This window comes from Gymnogyps californianus, chromosome 2, assembly GCF_018139145.2.
Source record: "Gymnogyps californianus isolate 813 chromosome 2, ASM1813914v2, whole genome shotgun sequence".
Taxonomy (NCBI): domain Eukaryota; kingdom Metazoa; phylum Chordata; class Aves; order Accipitriformes; family Cathartidae; genus Gymnogyps; species Gymnogyps californianus.
The window spans coordinates 80,565,358-80,592,469 of record NC_059472.1 but is presented as its reverse complement, the minus strand read 5'-3'; the positions used below and the strand labels follow the sequence as shown (position 1 = coordinate 80,592,469).

Here is a 27,112-nt window from a genome sequence, read left to right as displayed (position 1 = left end):
TTTTATGTGTTGTTACTTTTGTGCAGAGACTTGATCAGTCAAATTTACACTACAGTCACTCTTGACTCAGATCAAGTTTATAGTGAAGAAATCTAAACAATTAAGGCAGGATCCTCTGACAAGGTAGAAGGTGTTTAGGGATCATATTTAAAGACTGCTGGAAGGGATACCCTATGGTGGTTTTTTGTTTGGTGTGTTGTGTTTGGGTTTTTTGTTTGGGTTTTGGGGGGGGGGAGTTCGGGTTTCTTTGGGGGGTGTGGTTTTGGTGGGGGTTTTTTTGTTTGGTTTGGTGGTTTTTTTTTTTTTTTTGTTTGGTGGGGTTGGTTTGGTTTTGGTTTTTTGTTTGGTTGTTGGGTTTTTTTGTTTTTTGGGGTTTTTCTTTGTTTGGTTGGTTTTTTTAAGAAAAAGGCTGCTATGGAGATCTGGATTCTTCCCTTTCTTTTGTATAGCACCTCATGTAAAGATTTTTGAAGGATGTTGCAGGGTTCCTCAGTTCATTAAATCTCTTTGGCAGCAACATAAGCAATGCAGCTGCAAATAAATTCAACAGAAACTTCATCAAGGAAATGTCTACTTTGATAACAGTCAATTATGATTCTAGTATTAAAAAGCATAATAGTCTTAGTTTGGGCATCCAAAATGGACTATTTTTGCTTTTTCTGTGTTAATGATACTATTTAATGAATTTTTGTGGTATTTAATGATTCATTGTACAGAAATATCAATAAACAAGGCAACTTATTAAACTAGACTTCACAAAAAATTATACAAAGCTATATATCCTACAATAAACAATGGAAAATTAAATACTGAAATAAGCACTGGCACCTCTAAGACTAGTTATGCATAAGTACAGTGGGAAACAGAATATTGTAACAGATGGGGGTGGGGAAGTGAGCCAAGTTAACCTAATCTTAATTCTGATACTTTCGAAGTGATGAATAAATCTGGAGTAAGCAATCTGAGCATGTATTTAATCAGAGAAATCTATGTATTTGCTTGGACTGGTGCACTTTCCACCCCACAATTTTATGTTCTACAATATTGTTGGGTAAATGTATTTCTCTATTTTTCACTTACCCATTCTAAGATAAAAGGCCAATATGCAGGACTCCAAATGTTGCTTTCCTTTCCCATCTGGCAAATGTCTTAACCTCACTATATAAGACATTTGTACACAAAGTGACATAAACTTCTGTTTGGTTTTAAAAACTCATTATTGGTCTGAATACTTCCGGACATTGATACATTTTTCAGATGCTTATTTCTTCTAATTTCCTAAAGATTTCTGCAATTTCATTCCAAGAAACTTCTTTTGTAAGTATAGCAGACCATATTTTACTATAAATATGCTTACTTATTAAAACTATATCTTATTTACAAGATCAACATAGAATTATAATTCACAACATATTTTCTCTTTGACCTGGCAATGCTGTATTTTGATAAATGCCAGACATTCTTGGTAGGTTAGTAGAGCTATAAACAAAAGAAGGAATGGAATTGCTGGCAAATTAAATACTCAACATGAAGAGGTCAAAGTAGAATAGTTCAGGACTTTTTCAATAAATGAGTCATTTAAAATTGTGATATCTCATTTTCTTGACAAATATTCTAATGAGTGGAGAAAATGGCTCAACATTAATCCTTTCTTGTGACAGAGGGTAAGAAATGGGGAACTGATATTAAATTAATCTTCTTATTATAGGTTTGATACTAGTCTTTCCATTCTTATTACCTGATATTCCCAGCCCTCGATATTTACAGAGACTTTGTTCATGTCAATTTATCTTATACCAGGAAGAGATTTAGCATTTTTAGTGTATTCATACCTTTTTCCCCCCAGTAAGACGCTTAACTGTGAGTTAAAATTAAGTGATCCTTCAGATGTACAACCACTGTATAATGCCTTAATTCCCAGTGTTCATGATTCTCTTTTCCCTTGAATTTAGAAAATACTAGATAGCAGCAGGAACAGATTCTCAGTGAAGTTTGCATCTGTCCTTCCTGATCATTTGCCAGGAAGGTGGTACCACTCCTCACAAACTGGTGGGTGTTACAATTCTCAAAGTAGCAACAAGCTGTAGCTGCTCCTATAGCTTTTTGGCTTATTTAGTGGTACCAACTGTAGCCACAGATGTATGAGTTTCTTGGATTAAATTAGTATATTATCCTCTGAACCATCCTGGCACTTCCAAGAATGTGACAGATTCAACAGAAGAAAAATAATCTAGAAAAAGACAGAGTCAATCACTGGTCCTCAGGTGTCACATTTTCTTATCAGATATCAACCATAAATATTAAAATATGTGGAGTAGGTTATTATCAAGAGCACTTTTTCTGTAATGAATTGTTAAATTATCTGCTGTACAATATTGGATAGCTTTATGTCTCTCCTGAATTCTCAACTGCTTCCCTAGAGAAACAAGTTTCTTCATGTGTCTCTCTAACTGTCAAAGCTCTTGGGCCATTTCTGCCAAATCACATAGAAGGATAGCAGTCTCCAAATGTCGAACTTACGTGAAAATTGAAGTTTCACTGACAGTTGCAGCCAGGCAGGTACGAGAAATAAGTTATTACGGGGAAAGCTTGGGGCATGGTCAAACTAGAGTACGTGTCTGTAGAAAAACAGGTCTTGGTAATCCCAGAGCTCACAGAATTACACTTTTTTGCAGGTCTGGGAAGGGATTAAGGTTAAATGATGACTTGATCAGACTACATCCGACACATCACCCCTGTTCTATCTTCAGGAATTTTGGAAAATTCACTGCCATATCTTCAAAACTTCTGTTTTAAAATCATTCTGTTGCTTTTCAGGGTTGCTTCAGTGAGGACTTCTCCTCATAGTGGATTCGATCATTTCCTATTTCTTCCCTCTCAAAAAAGGCAAAGGTCTTTGAAGCTCCTGTATCTTGAATATTATCTCCCATTCAGGAATCTTGTCATTCATAAAGCAGGCTTAACTGCTTTCATCAAGTCCTCTATCTGTTAATGTCCATGAAAAAAAAAAAAGGCAGTAGTATTTTGATATTCTTATGCCTCCAAGCTTTTATATAGGCATATTAAAATCAGCCCTTCTCCTTTATGGCAGGGGAGAGTAACACAATTGGTGAAGCCAGATTGATGCATGTTGTTTTGAGGGACTGTTGGGAACAGTTGTCTGTTAGCCCTGAGCTATGACAGTGGTACCATTAAGGCTCCCAAATTTGCCCTTCAGTGCATGAGGAATATTTCCATTTCTCTATCTCTACCCCTTGATGAGCAGTCATTTCTTGGAGTTCTCTGCTGAGTGTAAGGATTGCTGCCTTGGGAACTATCAAGCGTTAAGTCTAACCTCTTTACTTCTGAAACTGCATAATATGCTCCATCAATCTAGCTATTCTGCTTTCCTTAACAGTAGTTTATAACTGGTTTAAATAGGACAACCTGAACTGACCTGTCTCAATGGATTCTCTAATAGCTTGAAATTATACCTATGCTCCTTTTTGAATTTCCAGATCCACCTTTTGAAGAGTAGGGGAATGTTCTTCATCTAGATTAACTGTAAAGGATGGAGGTGGGACCTATTCCATATTGTTGCACACTATTTCATAGGGACTTACCGGCCTTGTATTTCTTACCTTGTCTTTTAGTAGGGCAAATTTTCTTTCAGTGGCTGTATAAATTTGCGTGCAGCTAATACAAAAAAATTCCACAGGGAAGCCTTTAATAAGTAGCTTTGGCATTGCTGTCCAAATAATTTCTAGCTGTCATGCTGCTTTCTCATCATGTTTTTTTGTTGTTGATGGTGATGTGTGTTTTTTTCCGAAGAGCAATAAATCCCATCCAGAAGTGATGTTCTTCTCTGCATGATGGAGAAATACCTTTTAGGTATGTTTTCTTTCATTTTTAAGACAGTTGGCACCTCTGAAAATATTTGCTTAAAGAAATGAAAGAACTTATTAAACAGCAAGTAACGGAGCAGCAGGTTTCCTAGGGAGGGTTTGCTTTCAATCCTCCCAAATAAGAGGGGCTGGGAGGTGAAGGGGGGAAAGTCGTTTATGTATGAATAGTGTTTGGACAAAATACTATAATATTCCATTCCCTTCCACTTCACTGTGTGATGGTGGCATGCCAAATCATAAACCTTGAAAACATTAGTTTTCCTTCTGAAATCGGACTACCCAGAGTTCTTGAGTATATGAATACATATGCTGAAAAACAAGTTTGATTTAAGGACTCTCAGTATTAATTTCTTTTGTCTGGGTTCAGGTACTCAGGATCAGCACTACCTACCAGCTTTCAGCCTGTTGCTAGCAAGCCTACCCAGAAATACAAGGAACTGCTGAAAAATGAGGAAAAAAACCTCCACGGATACTTTATTTTAAATAAATTTCTTGGAAAATTGGTATTTTTTTCTCAACATTTCTTTTCTTAGCAATGCTGTTAGAATATTCAGTCACATGGATAGTCATATTGAGTGTATATGTTTGATCCAATACTTTGAAACTAAAAAACATTTAGTTCTGAGTTAATTAGCTGATAGTAGTAATTCACAGAAAAGATATTTTGACATTCTAGAGTTTTAGTGTTAACTCTTATCCTGAATAAGATATTTCACATTTATGGCACTGGAAGCCTGTCCAGAAATATAAATGGATTGGACAGACAGAAATGGGGCCATAGTAAGGCTAAATAGCTCCCTGTATAGCAAAGCTATAGAAGAAATCTGAACACGTGTGGAAGGAGGCAAAGACTTAAGCTAAGGTAGGTGAAGGAAAATGAGTAAATGTTATGGTTAAAAAGCAAGCGAAGAAGAGATCATTCTGTGTAGGTTTTACTACACTCCTGTATTTGATTATTTTTTTTTTTTAACTCTATTTTAACTGATATTTTCAAAGGTGGTTGTGGGTTATATACTGAGTACAAATCTCTTAAAAAGGTGCAGGGGATGGCTTTTCTTTATTTTCCTTCCTCTGTATCGGGGATATCTGAGGACACATGTTCTGCCTGCTGTGACTGCCATCAAAATTCCCATAGTTTTCAGAGAAGCATGCAAACATATTGTCATAACTTGGTGATTTAATACTTCCCAGCTGACTAGAGGTAACTTCAATAGTGCTTCAATTCTAACTGTACAGGTAAAGGGCATTAGCTTGAAGTGTTTTGTTTTGCAGAATGTTAATTTCCATGGACCAGCTGATGCGCAATGGCTTAAGTTATGCTCTCATTGACAGAGATGGAAGGAGGTCTCGTTCAATATTGACTGCTGAAAGTTCTGAAAAATTACAAACATGGATATTTTAGGTTTCAATGGGTTTACAATAAAAGTTCTTAACCCCAAGTTAAATATTTTTGATGCAGTAACTGTCTGGAGATTACACACTACAAACTGGTGTTGATCTGTTACACCTAGACAGTTTCATGCACAGTTAGAAAACCACTGTGTCATCAGAAGGCAGTAGATTGTTAAAGGCCTATGTGCAGGTATAATTTTTTTTTTTCTGGGAAAGATATCTAATAACCATTCCTGGTTATCTTCAAACTTATGTTTGTAAAATAAGGCATTATCATGTAAATGAACTCTAAGCTTATTTAAAAAGCGGTGTTTATAGTCAGACATTTTTAAGAGGTTTGAAATTGTTATATGTATGCACTACAGAAAAGTGTTTCCTTTTGGAGGTTAGCTCTGATGCTGATTGCTATCAGGAACTCGTGCTCTGTATGTTGATCACAACTGCATTTGGTTTAGACACTCATAGCTTAATTTCTACTGACACTTGTGTGATTCAAATTTCCTTAAAAGAAAGGAAAGCAGAAGTGCCACTGGATGTCAAAATGTAACTGTGACTGAGAAATAAAACTCTCCCCCCCCCCCCCCCCATAGGTTCCTATTTGAAAGGAATTAAATAGACTATACTGAAGTAATTTTTGAGTAATAAAATCTGTCTCATATTTTAGAGTGCTGTCCCTGGCAATGCTGACTTCTGTGGTTCTGCCACTTTATTTACACAGTGCTAGCTGGACACTATTAATGCTGTATGCTAGTTACATGAAAGCAATTCTGTTACAGAAAGGGCTAAATGTTGGAGGGAGTTATGAGAGAGCAGAAGCATATCAGTGCCATCTTGGAACTGGGCATCTGCTTATGACTAGTGTTAGGTTTTGCTAGAGCTGTATTGATCCACCTCTCCTGAGAGAACCAAAAAGCACTTTCGGAAAAGAAGATTGAGGGTGGAAAAATTACAGTGAGGGACCACTAACAACAACAAAAGAATTCAACAAGAGATTAAATGGTTAAAAGTATAAGGAAGAGCACCAATGGAAAACACTGGGTTAAACAATCTTGGTAGCATGTGTTGCTGCCTAAAAGCAGCCAAGGAAGAACCAAATGCTTTTTCCAAAGATATGACAAACTAAGCAACTGGAAATAATCCTTCCTTTTCCCCCCCACCTCAGCTCCTTCCCACAGTGCTGTGAACAGTTGGACTGGACAGGGTCAGGAGGCATCTGGCAAGAGAATTCTGTGGCTTTGGTAGGGCACTGAGAGAGGAGGCTACAAGTAAAATGAGGGCGGGAATGTGCTGTACTACACATACAATACTGAATATGAGGGGTTTTTCTCCAGATAGCAGAAGTCCCCTTCCTTCACCAAGAAAATGACCAGCTGTCCAAGAACTAGGCCCAGGTAGTGACAATGTCCAGACTGAGTGTGGCCTGGAGTATGTGGCAATCCACTGCTACCCACAGCTGTGTGAGTGGGTACTCAGTGGAGGGCTTCCCAGCACTCAGGGGTGGTATTGTTCTACTCTGCTGTCTGTCTCATCTTGGACTTTGTCTGACGAACTTTCTCTGAGGGAGCAGCAATGGGCCCAGGTCAGCCTATGCTGATAGTGTGGAGAACATCTTCTTGTGAAGGAAGGAAGTCCTGGGCCTGCACGTTGCATCTGACACTTTAGAAAAGGGCCTAGCTCATATTATACAGGTTATTGGCTGAGTTCAAGTTTGGAAGTGGGATGAGTCACCCACCAGTGATGCTGTGACCAGTGTTCCTTTTTCCAGGGAAAGGAGCACCAACAGAAAATGCATTGACTATTCCCACTTAAATAATCATCTGTTAAAGTCATACTTGGTGTAAAAAAAAAAAAAAAAAAAAAAAAAAAAAAAAAAAAAAAAAATTAAAAAAATCTCTCCAGACCTATTTTCTCACCAAGGAAAAACAAGGTGGTAGTTTCATGGTGACTTGCCAGCAGGAGAGAGTGGAGGCTTTGCACTCCTGTGAGAAAGAGCTGATGGGCAAGAGCAGCTGGAAGAAGATGAAATGGAGTGTGGACAACCAGAGCTTATCACTGCTCTGTACTCCTTGGTCTCTCACAGAGACTCAAGGTGAGTGAAAACATCCCTTGCTGAGATCCCCTTCTCCACTGGTGCTGGACAGCAACCTCTGCTGCTAGAATAAAGTCCATCTCCCTGGCCATGTCTTGGACTTGTTCCATTTTTTACCATCTGTCCATTTTCTGTCATCTCTTCCCTACTACAACATTGTGGATGCTGAAAGAGCATGAAGGGATTTTAGAGGATACCTGCTTGCCTCTTCCCTTTAGTATCTGATCATAGAGCCATTGCCTACAAGTTCTTTTTGAAGCTACCAATAACATCTGCCTCCACGGCTTCCTGCAGCAATACTTTCCAGAAGTTCATTACTTATTGTATAAAGAAACACTTTCTTGTATCTGTTTTAAATTCATTTCTTCATGCTTCATAGCTTTCTAAAAATACATTGGCTTTTAGAAACAAAGTATTAAATACTGAGTTTTAAATCCATCTAACTGTTTGGGAAACTTGAGAAAGATTAAGTAGCTCACAGTGTTATAAACCCAACTAATAGTTACAGTTGTTACAGTTTTGGTTACTATTGTTTGGTTTATAAATCAGCATTCAGATTTGCTGTCAAGGCTCTACAAAAATCAACAATTTTACCATTTCCAATAGGTTCCTATTTGAAAGTAATTAAATAGAATATACTGAAGTAATTGAGTGATATGTTAAAAAATTCTGGCATATATGTTAAAATGCTGTCCATGGCTGCTTTACCCTAGCACAATAATGCCATAGCCTCTGTCCTAGTGAAGTGAAGGTTTATGTTCCATTGACATGTTCCATACCTGAGGTAATTGGTTCACAATTGCTGTAATGTTAAAAGGAAGTATGTAAAATGTTCATGTAACAAATTGTGCTTCAAGATACTGACAGGCTTCCAAGTGTTCAGGATGTAAATATACACTACAGTATAAGGGGTTTTTTTTCCCATCTGAAAGATGAACTATGTTTTCACCATCTAGGCAAGGTCAAACATGCAGCCAATCTTAACAAACAAGGGCCAGATAAATTATTTCCAACACATTAAGCAGTTTAAGGTAAAATGGTACTTTATATTTTAAAACAGCATCTTGACAACCATCTCCCATAGACATGGCCCCTCACAGACTCTATTCACTTAATATCAGAGCTAAAACATCCTTATCAGTAGAATGGTTGAAGTGTTCATTGACATTATCATATTTTAGGATGTACTGACCCATTTGTTGCTGTGATTGTATGTTGAAAGAACTATACTGAGTTACAGAAAAATAGCACTAATCACTACAAAGAACAGTCCAGTTGCTTCAAAGTAGAAACCATTGAGATTTTTTTTCTCCGTGACCAGGGAGTCATGACTCCCAAGAAATAGCAAGCTATCCTTCCTAAATGTTCTTCTGTAAACCGCAGCAATATGAGCTTGTGTGGTTTGCCAAGTTAGACTCTTAAACAAGTTTGGGTTGGGTTTGGCTTGGATTTTTGGGGGGGAGGGGAACCCAAAAAAACCCCACAAGGCTGAAGATTTGTGTGGTGATATTAAAAGGATGTTCATTGCTCTTAGTGGAGCCAAGAGTCCAGTTCAATTCTTAACCGAAAGTTTTGATACACTTCAAGAAGAATAAGGTGGAAAAGAGCAAGAAGCAGTGAAAAAAGGAAGTAATTGCCTTTATAAAAAATTATGGCAACCAAATTTTAAATTCAATAGAGGTTGTGCTAACCTTTTACAGTAAATGACAAATGCTTGTTAAAGAGACATGAAAATTAGATATTCAAAACCACAGACAAGCAGAAGCAGACCATCCAAGAACTTCACAGAGCAAATAATGGAAGTGAGATTCTGAATCACTGCTGGTGAACTATTGATATTCCTGTAATGGAGTGAAAATATTGACGGACAGAAGCCCTAAGACTCAATTCAAATCACACTTTCCTGAATTTAGGAGCTGTTTAACGTAGATTGAGTAATCTGTTTTCTGTCGGGCTTGGTCATGTCATATACACAAATGAAATAAAGCTGTCAAATTACTTTCTAAAGGGCTGCAAAACCTTCTGTAAAAGTAGCCACTAGTAATTAATGTCAGAGAGACCAAGCATTTACCTGCCTTAGAAATACAACATTTACCCTCATACTGACACACGATACTGGGATCTTGAACAGAAATTAACTGCTTGCAGCAAGCATTAAGTGCAAACAGTTCATTTAGATATCACACATCCTCACAGTCACCTACTAGCGCAAGGACAAGTCATTAAGTTTTTGCTGCCTTTTACAGCTGATGATTCTTTTTTTTTTTTTACAGCGATGGAATTGAAAGGTTACATCAAGTTAAGCTACACTTGATGAAAAAGAAATGTATAGAGATGAACAAGAGAAGATGTAAATGTTAAAATGTTGCTACAGTTATGTGTTGTCATTTTTAGAAATCAATCTTACTGTTCTATGGCAATTCCCTGAAATACAGCATAAAACTGAATAGTTCTAAGCACTAGCTCTACTGCTATTATGTGAACAACACTCTTGGACTGTTTTAAAATTATAGATGAGCCAGATTTCCTGACCTGCTCAAATCAGATCTAGTAGTTTAAGTCAATAATCTTTGAGGGTGATAACAAGGAATTGTGATCTCCAAATGTTTTTTAGAAAGAATTTTAGCATGACTGTATGCTATGCCTGTTCTGCTGTTCATATGGATTTAGCCAAGCTTGGGTTAAAAAGACAGATTTGGAGCTTGCTATGCCTTTAGGAGTTCCCAGAGGAAACCAAACTAAAATGAAATAGGGCTACTAGATTGTGATAATCTCAATGTTGCCACAGCTATACTTTCATTCCTACAAAAGTTCTTTAGCTGAAAACTTGTTTAAGAGGGAGAGCAGACGTAAACAGTCCAAGGAGAAGGGTGTGAAAAGATGATTTAAAGTATCCTCCTCATCTGGCGTTTTAAAGCCCAGGGCAGTATCAGATCCTTTATCGGCCCCTGAGGAACTCCACTCCTGACCAGCTGCCGGTTTGACTTTGAGCCATTAACTACCACCCCCTGAGCTTGACAATTCAGCCAGATACCCACCCATCTTGTGGTCCATCTGTCCAGTTCAGATCTTACCAGGTTGCCAGTGAGGAGGATGTCATGGGAGACTGTGTCAAAAGCCTTGCTAAAATCAAGGCATATGACATCCTCTGCTCTGAGCAAATTGTTTCCTCATAGAAAGCAACCAGATTGGTCAAGCGGGACTTACCCCTGATAAATTGATGTTGGCTTTTTTCACTGACTTTCTTGTCCTTCATGTGCTTCCACAAGCACCTGTTCTTTCTTTTATACTTAAGAGCATAATTACTCTTCCAGATGTTGAGCTCTCGGGGCTTCTTTGTATTATTCTGGTATCTTTTGGCACATACGGCAAGGATTAATAAGATTATTAATTTTGCCATAGAAAGTATCTGGAGTTGCTGAATTCTCTAACTTCATAACAACATCCCTTTAGAGTTGAAAATTCATGGAATATATTAACCATTTTAACCAGAGTAAAATATATAAACTAGCTGTTTTATTAGGATTGTATTTAGTAAATTGACAATTTACATTTTTATGGCTAAATTTGAAGAGAAATTTTGGCCATTTTTGCTTTTGATAACTATGGAAAATATAAGAAGAATTCTTATAAAAAGAATTCCTTTACTATAACATACTTCCAGATACTTACTGCAAGTCAGGTTTCAAAGAAATATTGAGAGCGCCATTTGCGAGAAATATGCCTTTTGTATTTCTATTCTGAAAGAATTTATCAGTATTTCATATTTTCCTTTTTCCTTTATTAACCTCTTGAAATGAGGCTTCTTTTAGTTTGAGTACGGGATGTATTTAGACCATCCCTTAAAGTCCGTCTACTTGCTTATGAACAGGGAAAGCTAAATGTCACTGCTTTGTCAAATATAGGTGAGTGATGTTGTATTATGGTCAGTGGCTGTTCTGAGCCAGTGGGAGCAATAGACTGGCAAGATATATGTTTCCAAGACATAGAATCAGGAAAATAAAATAAGGAATGAAATTGCTATTAAAATTATGGAAGCTTCATTCCCCTCCACTGCAAGTCAAAATGCTTACATTAACAATTTATTTCAACTCAATGTGCCTGGGGGCCCTTTACTATCTTCTTTTATAGCTCTGGAAACTATCACAAACCTTTACAGAACCAAGTTTTGAAATCTGTGCATCTAAGTTTAGAATCTTAAACATGTGGCTTGACAGGAGAGAGCTTGTAAAGTTCCCAGTGATTTTTTTTGTTGTGCCAGTAAAACACTGATTTGGAACACTTTTTCTGTGCATAATTTTACACAACCAAGACATGGTGAGGGGGAAGGAACCTTGATCCGAATATGTCTTGTTTTCTTTGTGTACTAAATCATAAGCTCTTGAATTGCAATTGTCAGCCTCTATCTAAAAATGCAGTTAAATTTCATCCATCTCAATAGCGGCTAGTAAGTGCTTTGGCAAAGGCTGCAGAACATATACCTTTGTATACCTTAGGTGCATCTGTTGGTGCTGACCACCTTTTTTCTATATGGTATTGACATATATGATGTATTAAACTTTTTGCAATTTGTTCATGCTTAAAAATCTAGTAGTTTCTGTACTGCTTCCAAATAATAAATTTAAAAAGCTGAAGGTTGTCTCAATTGTGTGAATTTCTAACATTTTGCTGGGATAGTACTTCACTGGAGCTCAGACTTTTAGTCTTAGGTGTCCTAAATTTCATAATCATAGAATCATTTAGATTGGAAAAGACCTTTAAGATCATCAGGTCCAACCGCAAACCTAACACTGCCAAGTCCACCACTAAACCATGTTCCTAAGCACCGCATCTACACGTCTTTTAAATACCTCCAGGGATGGTGACTCCACCACTTCCCTGGGCAGCCGGTTCCAATGCTTGACAACCCTTTCGGTGAAGAAATTTTTCCTAATATCCAATCTAAACCTCCCCTGGTGAAACTTGAGGCCATTTCCTCTTGTCCTATCGCTTGTTACTTGGGAGAAGAGACCGACACCCACCTCGCTACGACCTCCTTTCAGGTAGTTGTAGAGAGTGATAAGGTCTCCCCTCAGCCTCCTTTTCTCCAGGCTAAACAACCCCGGTTCCCTCAGCCGCTCCTCATAAGACTTGTTCACTAGACCCTTCACCATCTTCATTGCTCTTCTAATGAAAAGCACTATAATTTAACTTGCACCATTTAATTAAAATTCTGAAAGAATTTCAGTATCATTCCTTTCAGTTAGAATTCCTCTAAATACTGTCACGTGAAAAGGTATGTTTTTGTTAATAGGCCCAATCAATTGAAACCAAATTGAATTAATGTCTTTCATGTTATAAGATGAAATTAATGTTAGCTGATGAAGTAACTAAAGAATTATTACATTCAGTGAATTTTCCCCAATTAACACTTTCTAAACTGACCCCAAATTGACACAAAATACCACAATAATGTTATTTTCTAAAGATCCCAATGTAAAAGAGTCAAAGTTGGTCAGGACATGTTTGAGTTTAGAGATACCTGGGTTTAGAGGCAGGAAGTTCCTAACGATTGATAATAAAATTCTAACTGCATTTTTGTTCAAGACCCTGATGATGAGCTGCAATGTCCTTTTCAAAGACCATCTTGAATATTTGCATCCTGGTGCTCAGCTGTGATCTAATGTAAAGCTGTGCTTTGTTGTGAACAATGGAAACAGCAGGCATGATTCTGTCAGGAGATGACAAGGCTTTTCATTGTGAGGTTTTCAGTTTAAATGTTAATTCCTGTAGGTATTCCTGTCTGTGTAGCAAGTCCCATGCTGATTCCCATTAATCCATAGCTTGCAGAAGCATAACAAAGTTGAAAGATGCTTTCAAGATCTTTTAATGTATAAGGTACTCTGTCTAATAGCTTCTTGAGTACTGCCTGAATGAAAAATCTATCAACATTTTAGCACACTCGAGGTACTTCAGATTTAAAGCTGTGTATTTGAAAGATGTATGATTTTATGGCATGTTTTTGTCATGAGCATAAGCACATCCCTGACTAAATAAAACCAACATAGGAAAAGGAGTTTATTTTCAGTGAGTGCCTATTATCTCTGCTGTGGCACGAAACAACTTTGTTCTGGGAAATGAAGCAACGTACATGGAAGAGCTAAAGGACAAAGAGATTATCTGTTGGACTGAGCTCAGGGCTACAAGCAAGGAAACTGCCAGCTAAACAGAAGTCCATGAATATACATACACAGCAGTGCTGTGCTGAACCACGTCCCCAGTCCTTCTGCCCGCATACTCAGACAAGACAAGCGAGCAGGAGGGCAGGAACTGGCAGAGCAATTTTTTCTTTGTTGTGCCTCTGAATGCTGTATCAGACAGAATCCCCCTTTCACTCTTAAAGTGAGCTAAAAAAAGAGGCATTAGGCTGTCTTCCTCCAATTGAGCAGTCAAAAAACAGAACGGAAAAGGAACACCCCCTGTGGGTGACTACGGAGTCCTAGTTCAAAGTTTGTCTCTACATTAATGACATTTTTGCTCCACCTACTGGTAGGAAGGTTTGGAGCCTTCTAAATTGCCACCAGGCACTTGCACCTCCTTCTGCAACTAGTCCTCTTGTTCCAATTAGAAGATTAAATTTCACTATGCAGAAAGAGAGAAAAAAAAATGTCGATACCTATTTCTCAAATTTGGAAGTTAGAGAGAAATTCTAATTTTAAGGGGGAAAGAAACATCATGGCTCAAAATGTAAAAACAGAGAAGTGTTCCCTGTGGTGAGGGACGCTGATGCTCATAATTTTGGGGGGTAAAACAAAAAACAAAAACAAAAAAACCCCAAACAAACCTCCCCCCCAAAACACTCTGCAACTTTATACTTTAATTTTTTAGCTGTTAATTGGTTTATTGTCTAAAATCTGTCTTGCTACGGCAAAGCACAAAACTGTTTGTCCTTATGTCAGCTTCCTTTCTAGCCTTATTGGCATAAGGAAGCTGACAGTCATTCTGAAATGCTGGTTTGATATCAGTGAGCATGTCTCAGTTCTGATGGCTCGTTTTGGCACTTTTCTTGATTACTGGGTGATGTCAAGAAAAATAGGACTTTTGAGTTTATTTGCACAGCTGTTGTGATTAGTTACGTTTGGTTTTAAGCCAGGAGGTTCTCAAAGGTTTACTCTGCTGTTTCTGAAGTTGTCAGCTCACTGCCTCTGTCTTGTTATAATGATATTCAAACACTGATTTGTTGGACGTATTGTTTCATTCTTGCTCACTGGACTGAAGTCAATGAATAAGCTTCTTTGAGAATTACTGATTCAACAGCTGTAACTTTCTCTTCTGATTGCAAGCTGAGGTCTTAATGAGGACACTGTGCAGTAATATCGCGATAAATCTTTTACAAGATTTATGTGGTGAAATTCATATCACTATATAAATCAGATTGCAGTTTTTCAAATGGGAAAAAAATCACAAGTCCGCTGGTAGCCGTGGTTTCATTGACATTCTGTAGATACTTCTGGTTGTGCTAAGTACAGTGCTTTCTCTGTTTGGAGCAGTGTATTTGAATTCATACTAAACCAGGCCCCGTTAATCACACACAAAATCACAGAACAGGTAAGTTTGGTAGGGACGTTCGGAGATTATCTAGACCAATAATCCTACTGAAGTAGCATCAACTAGAGCAGGTTGCTCAGGGCTGTGTCCAGCTGGGTTTTGAATACCACTGAAGAGGGAGACTCCACAGCCTCTCTAGGCAACCCTTTCCAGTGTTTGGTCACCTTCATCATAAAGAAGATTTTTACACGAACAAATTTGAGCCCACAACAAGTTGTGTTGGTACTTCACCATACGGATATCATAGTGAGGTATAAAGTGAAGTGCCTGTGTATCCTCTGCAGGACTGGATTATTACGACTGAAACCATAAAACGAATTAGGCTGCCTAGCACAGGACTAGAGATAGAAGTCATGTCCCTGAGTCTGCAGATGGAATCAGAAAACACCATTATGCTTTTGTCCCACTCTTATTCAGTGAAGAAACTCTCCCCCCACTCCACACCTCCCTGTAGCTGCCTGGCTCTTTGATTCTGTAGGCTCCCTTAGCTGTGTTTCTGAGTCTGTCCACAGTTCCACAAGTTTAACTGAAGAATTTTTGAATTATTCAGAGGCTAAACAAAGAATCAGCCAACCTATTTTCCTCTAGATATAATGCAGAAGAAAAGGATAAGTGCTTTTCAGCAATTTTAACAGGAATAGATATCAGCTCTTACAGTCATCAAGGCTCTGGAAATGCCTTCCTTCAGTCTGAAAGTGTGTAAATTCCAGAAAACACATGGATTTCAGATGCTGATGGAAAATTCCTATCAGCTGCTTTTAGGTATTGACTGACTACAAACTGACCAGTACTGTCTCCTTTTGACTACCTTTCTACAGTGTCCTTTAAGATACAAATTGCATATATATAAAAAATAGATGCTGTGTTCTTTCAGTAAAGATTATGGACTAGAATGAATAATTACATAAATGCCAGCTCTGAGGCAACTGGAGAATTTGTAGGGGTATTGATCAGAGAATTTGCAGCCTTATGTATTAACTGATCGTTCTACTAAATAGGTATGTTACATCTGGGTTTACTTTGACTTGGTGCTGCAGTATCAGACACTCTGTGTGGCAAGACTAGAGCAGGAAATACACACATTACACACACACATACACGCATGTACACACATATACACACAACAGAAAAAACACTCTGCATTTTAAAGTTCTAATCTACTAAACTCACTTATATAATAGAAAGTAATTACTGCGTTGCAGAAGCAAAATACGATGAATGGCAAAACAGAAAGTGGTGTTTTCTCTATCAAAAAGGGGAGAGGGACCTGTTGATGCTTGTTGTGACATTGATCAGGTGCAACTGAGTGACATAATGCTGCAGAAATTTTTCTCTCTGTTCTTCCTTTGGTCTGCTTCTTGTAGGGGTTGTGATGGTCTTCTGTATCTTCTTAGTGGTGGCTCTAATTCCTCTAAGCTGATGGGGATCTCAAAGGGTAAGAACAGGTTACTTCCAGTTCTGTTGTACACTTTCTGTTCTGGTGTTGGGCTTAGTGCCAGCATGGCCGCCATCCATTCTTAGCACAAAAAAGGAAAAAATGATTTTAACAAGCATTAAAAAGTTTTGCTAGGGATGGACACCATTGTCCCTAAGGTAGAGCTACCTCTGTTTCTGATTATGACCTTTGTGTTTTCACTGTATAAGGATGTTTATGCATGTTGGATACATGGGTTTTGTTCTTTTCCTATTGCCCTAAAACTGGTCATCCCACCTTTCAAGGTTGCATTCCTTTAATAAAAAGTAAAACTGATTTTTTTTGTGGTTGATGTTTATACCCTTGGGGATCTCTGTTATCACCTGTATTCTCAAGCCTTCTCTATCATCATGTGCTTCTACTCTTGGAGGCCACTGCTACACAACAATAGCGACTATCCTGTCAACCACTCGTTAGAGAAGCAAGGGCTTGTAAGAAACAGGCTGTTGTCTTATTTTTTTTCTGAAAGAACATCTGTTATGATGTAAGGTTTTTATCCACACACATCGAAATACACTCATAAAACTATTAGGCTTTTCAGAATACCAGAATCTTAACTTTGCAATTAAGAGAATTTGATCTGACAAGAACATCAATAGTGTTAGTAGAGCTCAGGAAATTCTACAAAACTGATTAAAATTACAGTAATAGAATTCTATTCTTTTGACTATTATGATAACACTGGAATGAATTTGAACATGCATCTTAGCACTGTTATATCTGTTCCATTAAGGTGATGAAACTTTCTTAGTAGAGAGATCCACCATGCCATGAAAAAATACCTCAGTGAAAAGACTTGGGTAGTCTCAAGGCTACACTTTTTTTCTTTTGAGCAGAAGAATGGATCATTTGGACAACTAAAAATATTATGTATTTCAAAATGAAGCATGAGCATATAAAAATAAATAAAGGTTTAACTAACTTAGTCTAGTTGGGGATATTTGAGGTCAGTTGAAATATTTCAGGAAAATAGATTTTTTTCTACCAAGAGTTTTAACAAGATAACATCAAAAATACCGAGACTGAATATCTTGGGCTGGCATTAGATAGGAGAGCAGTACTGATGTTGTAATGCATATAGTTAACATTTTGGTTTTCTGAAGACTGATCAGGGTAAAAAGACATTTTAAAAATCTATGAACAGCAGTAGTTAAGGAAACTGAGAAAGTAGGGCTCTGGAATGTAAAAGAAAAGAGCAAAACAGTGATCCAGACAGATTCTTAAAGAAGAAGTTTAAAACTGGTAATGCAGGAGTAGAACAGAATTCATATATAAGTATGCAGAATTTTTAAACTCTTGTACTATGGATAGAAGTATGGATAGAGCATGCAGTAGATTTAGAAAGTGTGTGTAGGAGTCTGGATCCAGAAATGGAATGAAGGAAACCAGCACTCCTACAGGGTATTTGATGTTCAGATTTGTACGGTCAGTATGAAGTTCTTTAACCCTAATACCCTTATCGTATCATGGAATTATATTCCACATTTCAATGGAATGCTATCCAGCATAAGCAAGCGTGTTTTTTTAAAACCTGTACTTACTGAAATGAATTGTTATAAGAATTATATCATAAACTTACAATCTTATAAGAATGGCAAATTTCATGGTTAAGAATATTTTAAGTGCATAGAATTCCTTCTATCAGTTCCCAAGATCTGTAAAAATTTTGAAAAATTATTGAAAAAATACCCTGCTCATGACTGCTGCCCCTTATTCTTAAAGAACAAGGCTATTCTGCCTGCATTTTATTCCTCCCTGAAAAAAATGCCTTACTATTGTTGTTTTCTTCATTTTAGCAGAAACTAGAAATACAGCTTTAGCATACATTTTTGTTCTTCTCTTTCAAGTTATAAGCAGCTAATTTTCTCTGTTTCCCCGTTTTCTTGTTGGACTCAGGTATTTTTCTGAAGGTGTACCTAAGTAAACAATCTGTGTATAATAAATTGCCTTACAGTAGTCTTAACCACCTTACCCTGATGTAAAATTCTACTGAAGTTGAAACTGTACTGGCAGAAAGAAGTAATGCATCTTATTCACACTGTGTACCCTTGGCCAAGAATTTTATCTCTTCAAGTAACTTGCGGGGAGGAGGAAGGCAGGTTCAAACCTTATGAAGTGGCATGTGTTAATCTTCTCCAGTTAAAAATTGTATTACATTTTGATTGGCATGTACCTCAGAGCTTACAACTTTTTTCTGCAGATGCTCTATTAAAAACCAATTAACTTTCAGTGTAATCAGGTATTTAACTTATCAGTTATGCAGTGAAAAATGTTGGGGGTGATAGCAATGACAAACAGGCTTACCAACTAATCAGCTGTCTAATTAATTTGAAAGTCTTTCATGTTTAATAAAAATTATGCATAATATCAACTGTTTAAGGCCTGGTGATAAATATACCTGTAGAAAAGCCTTTGGGAAGGTTTGGCTTGAAATATGTTCAAAAGGCAGCTGAAAGATGCAAGGATGCTATGGTACAAAACATTTTGGTCTCTTCTTTCTTATGTAACCTTCCTCAGAGGTTAATAGAAAAATCTAGGAAGAGAAAATGATTTAATTAGGGTTCATTAATAAACAACCTTTTCAATGATGTCAGAAGAACTGGTGTTCCAGGAGAGATCCGCACCTGTAATTGGGGAATATTTAATTTCCTGATAATTCCAGAGCAGATTAATACTTTTCTCCAGTTATGTAAATACATGATAGCTTTTTCCTCGTTTCTTCCGAGGCAGGCAACTATTGGGCATAATTGGCAAGGTTTGGGTATCAGGGGCTGCAGGATGCCCTGTGTGGGAGGAGGTCAGGAACTGTGCCAGTCAAGCCAGGTCCAGCTGACTTGGCAACAGACAGAAACAGCTTACTGTGCACCAAAACTTCAGTCTGAGGAGCACACAGCACCGCTGCTCAGACATCATTAAGAAAGGGCAGTAGCTGTGGGGAGTAGGAGACATGAAAAGAAAGATGTGAGGAGGCACAGGAGACAAAAAAGAAGATACATGAGGAGATGTGAAGAGGTACATTTTGCAGAAACCAGAGAAGGAAGTGCAGGAGACACATGGAAGAAGACATTGCTGGGGATGCAGCTGGAGACACACTCTTGGAAGGGGACAGTTCTGGAGGAGGTCTGAGGGACTGCAGGAGCTCTGAGAGACTCCAGAGCAGCATGCAACCCTGAGGCACTGCAGCCCATGGTGGAGCCAACTGCTGAAAACCATGGGAGTGGAGACTAGAAAAGGGGAAGGAGAGGTGTTGAACTGAAGTTGAGCCTGTGAAGCTGGGAGAAAAGGTGTTATCCTAGGTGTATGTTTAATTGTATGTGTTTTTTTCCTCAATACCTGAATCAGTAATTAAAAGATTACGTTAATCAGCAATAAATCAAATGAAGTGAAATTCCCCAGGTCAAGACTGTTTTGTCCATGACAGTAATGGAAATAGAAATGTAACCTAACTTCAAAATCTTTAAGTTCACTATCTTCTTTTGCATGTTAGCTAAACCAAATTCAATTAGCAAAATTTCTTTAGACATACTCCTGTATTGTGGTGGCATTCTCTAAGCAGTTTGGACTGAGTATAGCTTCTGAAGGATTTTTTTTTTTCCTTTTTCTCTGATTTGACTGTACAAGAATTTATGGTAGATATATGCATATTAATAGGTAGAGCTAGTGGAAGATTTGAATGTGCATTGCTCAACTTGAATGTTTCTTGCACAGCCTGGAGACCAGAACTATAGTCTGGGTGACCTGACTGCCTAAGAAGTGCATTAGGAACTCAAAACCTTGAGAACCCAAATACAAGCAAATGCAAGTCAGACAACCAAAGCAGGCAACATTATCCTGAACTGTCAATCCAGCCTTTCTTTAGGTTGCCTCTTTCAGAGGTTGAATAGATAGCTAAACTCTATATTAATCATTGCTTTCAATTTCACTTTACATCCCTGGCTATTAAAAGAAATTGTAGAGGATTTTTAGATTACTTTAGCAGAGAGGGAATAGTGGCAATTTAGCTACAGGCTAAGTTTACCAGCAAGTGCGCATGTGGCTCAGCAATTGCTGCTGTAATGACAGCAAGTTCAGGGAGAAGGAATGGTGGTTTAGAGATTAGCTGGGAGTAGTAGCAGCTTTTCCTGTGACTTAAACTTACCTGTGAGTCATTCTTCATTTCAGAAAAGGATCTAAACCAAACACTAGACTACAGAGAAAGGTACCTACAGCTAGCTACTGGGAAATGTAATTATGGGTTACTGAAAATTTTCCAGCTGTTCTAGTTATAAAGAATGGTTTCAGATATCTACAGTAAAATAAAAGTGCTGCTGTCAAACTATTGAGAGAAATTAAATGACACAAGTATCTCTGCTTTGAAGGATTTTAACATGCAGTTTTTGTTTGCAAACATCTGCTTTTCAAGGGACTGTTGCTCAGTTCATAATTTATAAAAAATTCAAAGCTCACTGATGAGGACTGGAGCATGACTTTCTTAGGATACTCAGATGGGAAAAAGGTTTTGACTTTTCTTTCTATTCCTGGGAATTTATACACTTCTGTCTGACATTAAGCACATAAATCTAGAACGGAGACCAGAACATAAAACTATCTTGACTGAATTTCATCTGGTTTGGCAGGTACCAGAACTGTTTCATTTCCTTAGCTCACAAAGTCTTTCAACCACTGAGCTGTTACAGTCTTATAGGTATGAATCCTAGATACTGTGATTAGCAGGGAACCTAATGTTTTGATGAGTTATAATCAGTTGTGTTGGTTTTTAATTGCTAGGGATCTCGAACAGGAAATCCTGTAGTAGCCTCGGACATGTCTGTGTGCATGCTTGCTTGTGCAGGCTTTGCACACAGTAGATGTTTAAAAGCACAAAATCACACAAAAGAACAGTATAGCTTCTTCATGGACAATGATAAGAATATTTATGCACTCCTTTTACTGCTCAGCCCAAGTTGCCACATGCCTGTCTCTGAAAGCCTGGGGATAGCCCATGAAATCCTCTCTCATGGCTACTGCACAGAACATTTTCATATACTTTGAAATCACAAGCTAGAGGGATGAGGGAGACTCTTTGTCTCTGTATGGAAAATACAAAGTCTGGATACAGATGTAACATTTCAAAACATGCAACTTTTAATTCACAGTATAACAAAAAAGCAAATAAGGGTAATAGAGGTATGTCAGAACTAAAAAAAATGCAAGGGTTGCTTACATTATAAAAACAACCATCCTCTTGACCATGATATACAAGGTTTCATGCCTAAACACATCCACATACGCCCACGTACATCTCCTTTCCCAGGCATAGTTTTTGCTATTTCTCTCCTGTACTGCTGTTCTTTATTTGATACGGCAGTTTACTCACGGACTGTGGTCTGTATGACCCTATGGAGGTCTGGCAGGAGCTGTGCAGGCCTGACACTCTCAGTGCTGCTTCTGATGATCTCCACTGGGGTCCTCTCTGCACCATTGCTTTGCTTTATCCCTGGTCTTCTCCAAATACAAATAGGAACCATTTGGATTACAAGCATGTTTCTAAGTGGACACTTGTTTTTTTCTATGCATTTTTTGGCTGTTTCTTTGTGATGTCTCCCCATTTTAGTCTAACAGTCAACTCTCTATCATCCAATCACACTGTTCTGTTTAGCAAGCTCCCTTTCCATGCAAGAGCACAAGGACTTCTCCACTTCCATCCTCAGGAATCTTCTGCCTTTGCTTTTGCACCAATCTGGACATCACAACCCACAGGAAATATACAATAATGTGCAAGTGTCCAAGTGTTTCTAGGTTTAGGCAGCACTTGGCAAAGGCTTTTCAGGAAGCAGCTTTGAAACTGAGGACCTCAGTTAATTCTAAATCTTGCACTGGCTGTCTCTCTGTAGGTCATCTAACCCTTAAGGTTTTTTATAATACTGATGACTTTAGAAATTCTTACCAGGCCTCATTTGCTGTAACTTACAGATACATAATAAAATAGTCCAGAGTAGTTTAATCTGAATAAACATGACAGATTAAATGTACCAACTTGTTAGAAACCTCTAGCGCATTGCTAAAGGTATAGACTGCATCTTATAAGTCCTAGTGTACTCCCATGCTGTCGGATGAAGCTGCTTCTGTTCATTTCAGAGAATGCAAAGATATATATTTTAAATTTATTTTAATATTCATGATAGTATACTTAATAGTAATTGAAGTTTTTGGAGAGCTAGCAAAAATATGATGTAATAATTTTTTTGCTGTACATAATGAGTCTATTTGGATGGATGTGGAGAACAAGTTTTCACATCTGAGTATGACTTGAAATTATTCTTGCTGTCAAGCCAGAATCTCACTCAATGGAGGAATACAAAACTAGCAGGTTTAGAAAAGGCATAGGACTAACAGGCAGCTTCCTGCTTTCATCCCAGGGAAGGTAGAGCATTTATGTAGGAATGGGCTGCATAAGAGTTCTGACAGAACCTATGCTTAGGTTGTATGAGGACCTTTTGTAAGCTTCAGGAGAAGATAATCAAGCAACCCCAAATTAGTTTTTTGAAGAGCATTGAATTTAATATGAGAAAGGTACAAGAATATCTGAATCCTTCTCAAACTGTTTAAGTTCTAGGTCATGTGCTACACCAAAACCTCTCCAAGTCTGACAATGCAGTTAAAATAATAAGCCAGTTTCTCTTTTACTGCAAATAATTTTGAAATGTTTCAGGCAACTCTTCATTAGTCATTAGCTTAAATACTTAAAGGAAATCCCATTAACAACATAATCTTTACTTTTATTCAAGAGAAAAATTTCAATTTGTATTTGGTTATCATAACAGGAACAAATTCAGTGAGTATAATTGCCCTTTTCTACTACTAAAATTTATCCTTAGAGCTATATTAGGGAGAAGAAACAAAATCCATTTGCAATATAATTTTCAGATGTACTTCTTTCCTTTTCTTTTCTTCTTTAGCCTTTTTGTCACCAACAAAAAAGCTTTTGTTGAGTAGATGATTTAACCCCTTTCTCTTCCTGACATACTGGGCTGGCATGAATCCTTCAGCTATGCCAAAAAAACTGCTGGTTTTCCACTTGGCTTCCCTAACAGATTCCTTTTCTGAGAAGAAGTTCCTCAGAAGTATTCACCAGGCCTTCAGTATACAGGTCAAAACTTCTCTTATTAATGACATAGACAGTGGGACTGAGTGCAAACTCAGCAAGTTTGCAAATGACATCAAGCTGAGTGATGAAACTGATACGCTAGAGGGAAGGAATGCCATCCAGAGGGATTTTGACAGGCTTGAGGAGTGGATAGTTGTGAACCTCATGCAGTTCAACAAGGCCAAGTACAAGGTCCTGCACCTGGGTCAGGGCAATCACCAGTATCAATACAGTCTGGGGGATGAATGGATTGAGAGCAGCTCTGTGGAAGATTGGGGATATTGGTAGGTGAAAAATTGGACATGAGCTAGCAATGTGCACCTGCAGCCCAGAAAGTCAATTGTATCCTGGGCTGCATAAAACAAAGTGTGACCAGCAGTTTGTGGGAAGTAATTCTCCCCCCCTCTACTCCACTCTTGTGAGACCCCACCTGGAGTACTGCATCCAGTTCTGGAGTCCAGTTCTGGGTACAAGAAAGACATGTACCTGTTAGAGTTGGTCCAGAGGAGGGCCACAAAAATGACCAGAGGGCTGGAACACCTCTCTTACAGAAAAAGGCTGAGACAATTGGGGTTATTCAGCCTGGAGAAGAGAAGACTCCGGGGAGATGTTATTGTGGCCTTTCAATATATAAAGGGGGCTTATAAGAAAGATGGAGAGAGACATTTTACCAAGGCCTGTAGTGACAGGACAAGGGACAATGGTTTTAAACTGAAAAAGGGCAGATTTAAATTTTATGTTGTTACCGTAAATTCAGTCGCAAAAGAACCCTCTAAGACTTAGTTTGAAGTTTTAGAAGGCAGGCATTCGTTATTACAGCGCCGGATGCACCGGGGATCACTCTGCCCAACATGCATGCCATGTGTTTCATCAGCTAAAGCTTATATTACCCTGTCACATACATATTCATCAAATTTCCCAGAATGATCATACATATTCATTCTATTTCCTGGAACTGGTTACCATATTCACATAGTTATTACGCGTGCATGTTGGGTTGGTAAGGGTCTCCTTCAGTGGTCTCTGGGGGTTGTGGAGACCCCTGCTGGTATTTTCATGCTTGTCCTCTAGGTGAGCTCTTGGTCTTTTATTCCCTATTTGGTAATCCTTGTGCGCGCTTGCCAAATCTTGAGCAACTTCTTGTAGGTCGAGATAACCTAATCACTGATGCTTCAGGTTTCGCATCGTTCCCATCTTAATGGCCCCATTGTTTCTAGCATTTCATTGTTTCAGGCATTTCACAGCCGCTTCTCTGATACTAACCAACATCTTTTCTACTTTGTCTTTGGCATTAAAATAAAGCTTATGGCCTAAGGTATCAATATAAGGAAGAAATTTCTTACTATGAGGGTGGAACAGGTTGCCCAGAGAAGTTGTGGATGCCCCCTGCCTGGAGTTGTCCAAGGCCAGGTTGGATGAGGCTTTGAGCAACCTGATCTAGTGGAAGGTGTCCCTGCCCATGGCAGGGGGGTTGGAACTAGATGATCTTTAAGTCCCTTCCAACCCAAACCATTCTATGATTCGATGATTCTATGATTCATTCTATGATTCTTAGCTCAGTATCATTTAATTTAAATAGTTGCATATTTGAGTTCTTCATTTCTAATAGATCAAGAGTGCAGTTAAGTTAATAGTAACTGAACTGAAGTTGTTACTGCAGACTAAAATTACTTTAATTTTAATCTGAACTGCATTACAACTTGCCAAAGTAGGAGTAGGGAAATACAGAAATTGGAATAAATGTGTGATGTCAAGCATGTTTTATACATAAACCTACTATAATGAAATTAAGACATATTTCTGTCATTAGTTTGTACATAATAGTACTGAAATTAGGCCATGCTTCCACTGCTGTTATTCATGTTACTCAGACTTCTAATCTAGAAACATCTTGAAATTTCATGCAAAAAGTGTACATTTGCTCGCTTAGTCTGGCATATGATGAAGTATTAAGATGAAAACTACTCTCTCCCTCCACTGCATTCAATAAAACTTCTGACTTTCAGCTTTATGCTCAGACCAATAATTGCTTCCCAGATCCTTTGGTTTGGACAGAAGTCAGCAGAGAGATGGAAGAACAGTGACTATAATCAATAATGTGTCTCCCTACAGGTTCTTAAACAGAATCAACATATTAATATTCTGAACCCCATTGAATGAAACACGAACTACACTTCTATGCTACAAGCTGGGAGCCCTAAAAGAATACAGCTGCTCTGATCCAAAGATTCAAGGATAGTATTACCACTGTAGCTGGGATTAAGAAATAAAATAACGTAAAATGATGCTTTGCTCACTCTATATGCTTAGGTTGTGCTTTTCTGAAGTATTAAGTAGAGTTCTGTGTTTGCTTTTTGTATATGTTTTATGAAAATTTACACTGAATAACCGTATACTATAGCAGCAGAATGAGATTTCTTTTCCTAAGATACTAGTAGGAAAGATGCAGTGAGAGCAAATGTTACCCAATGTGAATATGTTTTCAAAATACCTGTCACCACTAATTGGCAATTCCACTGCTTGCTCAGGGAAAACTTTATGAGCATCTCAACCTGTTGATTAAGAAATCTTCTGGGAGTCTTGATTTAGATGGGTAGAGGAATTGATGTGGACGGGGATGGGAATGAATGGTCTGCCACACAGCCTGCCAAATTAAACTCAGTTCTGATTATCATCAAGAACAATAATGCACATATGTTATCTAACACTTATTTAAGATACTTGCTCTTATTTAGGTATAGAGCTTGCTGCTCAGCACCTGTTTGCACTACTCAGTACCAGACTTGATAAAGTTATCCTAAAATGACCACTAAAAAAAAAAGAAAAAACGCTGCAAAATTTAGAATATACAGCTTAATGTTATTGATCAGAACAGGTTTAAAAGTTGTTCCTCCTGGTGTTCCTGAAAATCAAGTGTTTGGTTAAATTTGGTAGGCTCATCTTCGTAGCTTTTCCAGTTATTAGTGTCTTCAGATTCTATAGAAGTGGCACAGGATGAATGTAAAGTGTTACTGCTGCGTGTGATGGCAGAAAGACATTTCCTATGCCACAACATCTTTAAGCAGTATGTGTAAAAGAAAGTGTTGGAATTGTTCATTTTAAAACAATGCCTCCTTGACAATTCAACATAAGTGTCGTGGTTTAACCCCAGTCAGCAACTAAGCACCACGCAGCCACTTCCCCCTTCCCCCTCCCAGTGGGGTGAGGAGGAGGAAAGGAAAAAAGTAAAACTCGTGGGTTGAGATAACAACAGTTTAATAACTAAAGTAAAATATAATACTAACAATAGTAATAATGAAACATAATAATAGTAATGAAAAGGAATATAACAAAAAAAAAGCGGGGGGGGAAGGAAAAAAAAACAGTGATGCACAATGCAATTGCTCACCACCCACTGACCAATGCCAGAGCTGTGATCCGCGCCTCCCAGCCACTGCCCCCTGTTTATATACTGGGCATGATGTTCCATGGTATGGAATATCCCTTTGGCTAGTTCAGGTCAGCTGCCCCGGCTCTGCTCCCTCCCAGCTTCTTGCACACCTGCTTGCTGGCAGAGCATG

The 27,112-nt window shown here is 38.1% G+C and overlaps 1 long non-coding RNA gene across 2 annotated transcripts in view; it reads left to right on the top strand.

Moving 5' to 3' along the window:
* The window catches only part of LOC127013748 (uncharacterized), a 32,438-nt gene extending 28,054 nt beyond the window's left edge, over nt 1–4,384 (top strand). For both annotated transcript variants that reach the window (XR_007766114.1, XR_007766113.1), the window contains exons 2-3: nt 3,811–3,870; nt 4,252–4,384. This is a non-coding gene — a long non-coding RNA (uncharacterized LOC127013748). The remainder of the gene's footprint in view (nt 1–3,810; nt 3,871–4,251) is intronic.
* Nucleotides 4,385–27,112: the final 22,728 nt, after the last annotated feature.